General features: G+C 46.8%; 1 pseudogene; it reads left to right on the top strand.

Moving 5' to 3' along the window:
• The first annotated feature begins 302 nt into the window (after nt 1-302).
• On the top strand, nt 303-3,961 carry LOC117286557 (annotated as a pseudogene).
• Nucleotides 3,962-6,221: the final 2,260 nt, after the last annotated feature.

The following is a 6,221-nucleotide window of genomic DNA, read 5'->3' as shown; positions in this document are numbered from 1 at the left end:
TCAGGAAGGTTGCACCTGCTCTTCCCTCTCTCCATCTCCAGAGGTTTTGCATTTTTGCTCTCCTTCCTTCCTGTGTTGGAAGGTGCACCAAGCTTTGGAAACACTGTAACCTGGGTTAAAATTCTGCATCTGCCACTGGCCAGGGTTACCCTGGGTGAGTCCTCAAGCTTTCAGAGGCCGGATTCCTAAACTCTACAACGTGGGAGCCAGGCTGGGCATGGCAGCACATAAGGACAGCCTAGGTTCCACAGCAAGGCCCTGCCTTAAAAAAATAAACTAAACTGAGTTGATGTCCTGTTCTCCGAGTTCCTGTCTCTTTGCCGGCACCCAGGGCCCTGTGGGCAAGAGGATACAGCAGGAGCTGATGACAATCACGATGACTGGTGACACAGGAATTTCTGCCTTCCCTGAATCAGACAACCTTTTCAAATGGGTAGGGACCATCCAGGGAGCAGCTGGCACAGTATATAAAGACACCCAGGGTAACATCTGCCTGGACATCCTCAAGGACAAGTGGTCCACCTTGTACAATGTGAGGACCATCCTGCTAATCCACCCAGAACCTTCTAGGAGAGTCCAACATCAATAGTCTTTTTATTTTTTTTTTTGGTTTTTGAGACAGGGTCTCACTGTGTAGTTGAGACTGACCTGGAATTCACTGTGTAGCCCAGGCTGGTCTCGAACTCACAGGAATCCTCCCGCCTCAGCCTCCCGAGTGCTGCGATTACAGGTGTGCACCACCACGCCCAGCTCAATAGTCCTTTGAACACACATCCTGTGGAGCTCTGGAAAAACCTCACAGCTTTTAAGAAGTACCTGCCAAAAACCCTTCTCAAAGCAAGTATCCAGCCAAGAGCCCTTATACAGGCTGTCCAGCCTCTCCTTGTGGTGTCCTTTTCCTTCTTCTTTAGTCCGTCCTTTTCTTGATTTCTGTTTAGGACTCTGTAACTTTGAGTTGTGCTGTTGTTTTCGTTTTGTTTGTTTTTTAAATTAAGTCTCCGGTTGGGCCTTGGCAATGTATATTAAATAAACACATTTTGGGTGCTGAAGAAAGAAACAAACTAGAATAAAATAAAATGTGGGATGCATCCCAGGGCCTCATACATGGTAAACAAGTGCTCTACCACTCAGCTGCACCCCTAGCCCTAAAATGGGAATAGTTATGTTCATCTCATGAAACTATTAAGACGGATCAATGAAGATCAAACAGGCAAACCCACCATCATATCCGGAAATTAAAAAGCGGCTCCTCAGCAATTATTTAATTATTATTCTTTTTATTTTACATTTTGGGAATAGAACCCAGGGCCTTCTCACTAAGCTACATTCCCCAGACTTTTTATTTTTTAATTTATTTTCTTTTGGTACTGGGGAATCAAACTTAGGACCTTGAGCTTGTGAGGCAGGCGAGGCACCACTGAGCTAAATCCCCATCCCTTTATTGTTTATGTTGAGACAAGGTCTTGCTAAGTTGCCCAGGCTTGGCTTGAGTTTCCATCCTCCTGCCTCATCCTCCCAGAGTGCTGGGATAATAGGTATGCATCATCATGCCCAGCTAGCAATTAATTCTTTTTTTTTTTTTTTTTTGGTACCAGGGATCAAACTGGGGTCCTTGCACTTGCGAGGCAGGCGGCAGAACCACTGAGCTAAATCCCCAGCCCCTAGCAATTAATTCTTAAAGAAGAAAACAAAAACATGAATAAGAATACAGAAGCAAACCGTGTGACCTAAGTGATTTTTTTGGGGTCCTGGAATTCGAACTCTGCACCTTGCCAAGCAGGTACAGTGCCACTGAGCTAAATCCCCAGCTCTAATTGATGTTTATAGAGCATTCCATCCAACAAGAGCAGAATAGGTTCTCATCTAGTAAACATACATCAGTCACTGAGACACATCATATACTTGGGTCATAAGACAAATCTCAATTTATTTCAAAAGGAGGAAATGGAGCTAGATGTGGTAGCATACATCTGTAATCCCGACACTTTGGGAGGCTACAGCAGGAGGATGGAAAATTTGAACCCGAGCAATTTAGCGACTTAGTGAAAACTTGTCTCAAAATAAAAAAGGACTGAGGATGTAGCTCAGTGCAAAGGACTTAAATTCAATCCCCAATGCTGGGGAAAAAGAAAAACAGATGGGAATCATACCAAGCATCGTTTCTGACAAGAGTGGACAAGGCACCCTCTCTGTAGCATGTGCGTACTGATGGGAATATGCTGTTCTAACCTGAACATCCGGGACACCACATGACAGCTACTGTCGTGTCTTTTAGCTCCTCTCAGCTGGATGGCTTTTTAGGCCTTCCTGGTTATCAATGACTTCAACAGCGCTCAGGGACTGGGCAGGGGTTTGCAGAATCTCCCTCCAGGGCATTTGTCTGCTACTTTCCTCTTGAATAGACCAATTTTTAAATTTATTGCTGTCATTAATCTTTTTTGAGGCTCACATTGTTGCACTGTAGGCCAGCAGGAGCCTTTTCAAATTAACTTATTCGGCTTTCTTCCCTCCCTTTCATAAAGAAAAGATGTTTATTTTGGCTTAAGGTTCTGGGCATCCCAGGTCTAGAGGTCCTATCTGGGGATGGTCTTGGTGACAGGAGACAGAGAGCTCTTGTCCTGCATCAATCCCCTGCCCTTGTCCTGCATCTTTTAAGAAAGCCCTCCATAGGGCTCAGTTTGGCTGATTTCTGGCATGACTTGACCTTCTAGGCTTATGGGCTACATTTCCTGCCACAAACCCAAGATTGGCCATTTCTCCAGAGCTCTTCCCCTCTTGTGAAATATGAGGGAGGCTTTTGCCTCTGAGTTGCTGTTAGAGCTCGTCATTTTTATTCATTTATTTTGCAATACTGGGGATTGAACCTGGGAACTTTGCACAGAGCTACATCTCCAGCTCTTTTTTATTTTTTTGACACAGGATCTCACTAAGTCACTAAGTTGCCCAAGCAGGGCTTGAACTTGAGATCCTCCTGCCTTAACATTCCCAGAGTAAAAAATAAGTAGTTTAGAAAATGGAAAACAAATGAAGAGCACATACAGATATTTCCCACTTAAATTTAAGGTTATGGGAGTGGTGGCGCACACCTATAATCCCAGCACTCTGGTGCTTTGGGCAAGAGGATCTCAGGGAGCACGAGGCCAGCCGGGGCTACATAGTGAGTTCACAGACAGCCTGAACTACACAGTGAGACCCTGTCTCAAAAAACCAAAGGGAAAAATGGTATTGATCAGACTTCAACTGAGCCTCCCACCAAGTCCCTGGTTTCTACAGACAAGAGTCTCTCTATGGGGAGAAGTCAGGGCTGCCAAGGAGAGGGTGGCCCCTGCCTGTGCTCGGGTCCACGGACTGATGTAAACTGCTGCTCTGCTGGAAAACACAGATCCTGGTGATCATCAACCCTGCACCAGTAAAGAATTAAAGAAGCCCAGGTTAAACTAAGAGAAGGTGACCTAAGTGAAGGTGGAGAAAAGAGGGGAGAGAGAGATGATAAACAGCTGCTCGAGGAGTAGGGAGCATTCCAAAGTGAAAGATACTCATGGGCTCTTCTCTGCAGCTCCCTTTATTTGGTTTCTTCTACTGTGTAGGCTGCTGGAATCTGATTGGCCCTGTGGCTGTCTTTGGTCCTCCCTGTGGATTTCTTCTGGGGTCATACAACCTTTCCTTTTTTTTTGGTGGAGGGTAGGATTATGGGTAGGGGGCTTAGGGTCAAGTAGTTTAGGCTAAGTAAAGGGGCTTCTATTGATCATGCTACTTGGGACTTCTCTGAGTTTAGTGTCTTTGCCTTTGTCATTCTAATTGCTTGAACCTAATCTACAGAGGCGGAGGCCACTGCTTTTAGTAAGTCTCTCCATTAACTTCTAACAAAGCGCAAGAGGCCTTTACCCTGTCTTTTCCCCTACGTAGGGGTCCCTGTCCCTACAAACCCAGTAGCAAGAGCATCCCTGGTGCCCAACTATGATTGCTAAATATTCTGGGCTTGGCTGGGTGGAATGGCACATTCCAATAGTCTTAGCTTTCTGAGAGGCTGAGGCAGGAAGGTTGCAAGTTCAAGCTCAGCCTGAGGAACTTAATGAGATCCTGTCTCAAAATAGAACTGAAAGAAAAAAAGGCCCAGGGATGTTGTAGCTCAGTGGTTGAGCACTTGCCTAACATTCAAGAGGACCTGGATTTAGTCTACAGTAACAAAATGGAGGAGGAAGAAGGAAAACAGAGACAGGAGGAGGAAGAGGCGGAGGAGGAGGTGGCGGCGGCAGTAGTGACAGAAGGAAAGGAAAAGGAGAAGAAGAAATCTAGATTTGATAGCAAAGAGTTGGAAGATGAAACCTTACCCAGCACGGGGTGAGGTGGGGTGTAGCTCAGTTGCAGAGCACTTAGCTGGTACCTGCAAGGCCCTGGGTTCCATACCCAGCACCACAAAAACATAAAACTGAAACACCAACAATGACCTGAGTATCCAGTGGGGCATCTCTCCCCTGCCACTCGATAAAAGCACAGACAGGGCCATTTTCCTTCCGTTTGTTTCTAAAGGGTCCTACAGTCACTTAAGTCATAAAATGCGGTCCTGATCCAGACCCACCTCTGCCTCAACCTCAGACTCTGGCCGAAAGAGTTGCCAGTAAAGAAACAACCAGCTCTTTTTAGATTCAGGTGGTTATTTAAATAGACAGCAGAAGCATGCTCCTCAAAGGTGGCCCCTTGTTCAACTGGGGGACACAGGAAATAAAGGGACCAGATGTCAATGCTCATGGGTGAAGCAGGGTCACACCACTGCTGAGGGTCCAATACTAAGGCTCAGTTGAGTGCCCACAGCGCCCCCCTAAGGCAGGTGAGGCAGAGGGGCTCATGCAAAACAACAGGAAGTGAGGAGACACTGCCTCAGGTCAGCCTTCCTGAAAGAGGGAGCTTCTCACCATCTTCCTACACTCTCCAAAGTCCCTGGGACCCTCTGCCAAGGTGCAGGGCCGCTGTGGAAAAGCTTTGCCTACATAACCCGTGCAGAGGCACATGGTCTGCAGGGCATAATGGGGGAGCCATTCCTCTCAAAAGGTTAGGACCTCTCCAACTTCCCCCTCTGAGCCTAGGAGCAGGAGTCCAGGAAGAAATCTGGGATTGAATTCTGCCCCCTCCCTCAGGCTCTATTCTTCCCCATTTAACTGCTCTTAGGGTCAAAAGGGAGAAGTGGGTGAGATAGTCCCTAGGTGGATGGATGCTTTGCGGTTTTTTTTTTTGTTTTGTTTTTTTGACAGGGTCTTGCTATTGTGGTTCAGGCTAGCCTTGGACTCACAGCGATCCTCCTGAGTGCTGGGATTACAGGTGTGCGCCACCAACTCTAGCTACTTTGCTTTTTTCTGAGCCTGGCCAAAGTCTAGAGCTGACTCCCCTGGGGGCGCTTTCTCTATCCTGCAGGATTCCCAGCAGGGTCTCTTTGACGCACTTCCGCTGATGTGACCCACAGGAAATCCTTGTGTTTGCCTTTCCCAGATAAACTCTACCAGCATGGCTTTCTCTGTCCTGGGGCTGCATCCTGCAGCAGATCTCTCAAATGGGAGATGGGGAGCAGTCCACTCTTTCTCAGCTGCAAGAGTGTGTCCACCTTCCTGGAAGAGCTGAGAAGCTTCACCGGCCATAGTGGAGGAACTCGGCCAGGCCACAGCTCCCATCTCCTCGCCTGCACTCCATCATGTAATTGAAACAAATGAGTGGACTCAGGAGCCAGCGAGTCAGCGATGACTATCTCCTTTATATGCATTTGATGATTTGGCTCTGGAATGTCAAATCTTTTGCAATTTTGAGATTTTTTTTTTTTTTTTTTGTATTAGAGATTGAACCCAGGGCTCATCCCTTCCCCCAGCTTTTTTCCCCCAACTTGTTTTGGGGGTGGGGAGACAAGGTATTGCTGAATTGCCCAGGTAGAGCAACTTGCTATCTTCCTGTTTCAGCCTCCAGAGCGCTGGCGTGACAGGCACGGGTCATCACACCGGCTACAGTGTTGAATTTTAGTGGAAAAATTTTAACATCATGCTACTCTCATTCTAACATATGTATCCCCTTTGGGTGTGTTCTCCCTTCATTTAGCAGACCAAGGGAAAGAAAACACCACAGGGCAATTCCTAAAAATGGACCCCTAAACGAAAAACATACCCATATGTCAATTTGGTGGCACAATTAAGCACAGAAACACAACAGCACATCTCTAGGGGATGCTACCCTAAGGACAA

This window comes from Fukomys damarensis, unplaced genomic scaffold (genome assembly GCF_012274545.1).
Source record: "Fukomys damarensis isolate Sample0158 unplaced genomic scaffold, DMR_v1.0_HiC HiC_scaffold_17, whole genome shotgun sequence".
Taxonomy (NCBI): domain Eukaryota; kingdom Metazoa; phylum Chordata; class Mammalia; order Rodentia; family Bathyergidae; genus Fukomys; species Fukomys damarensis.
The sequence above is the reverse complement of the archived record's forward strand: the minus strand, read 5'-3'. Positions and strand labels throughout refer to the sequence as shown.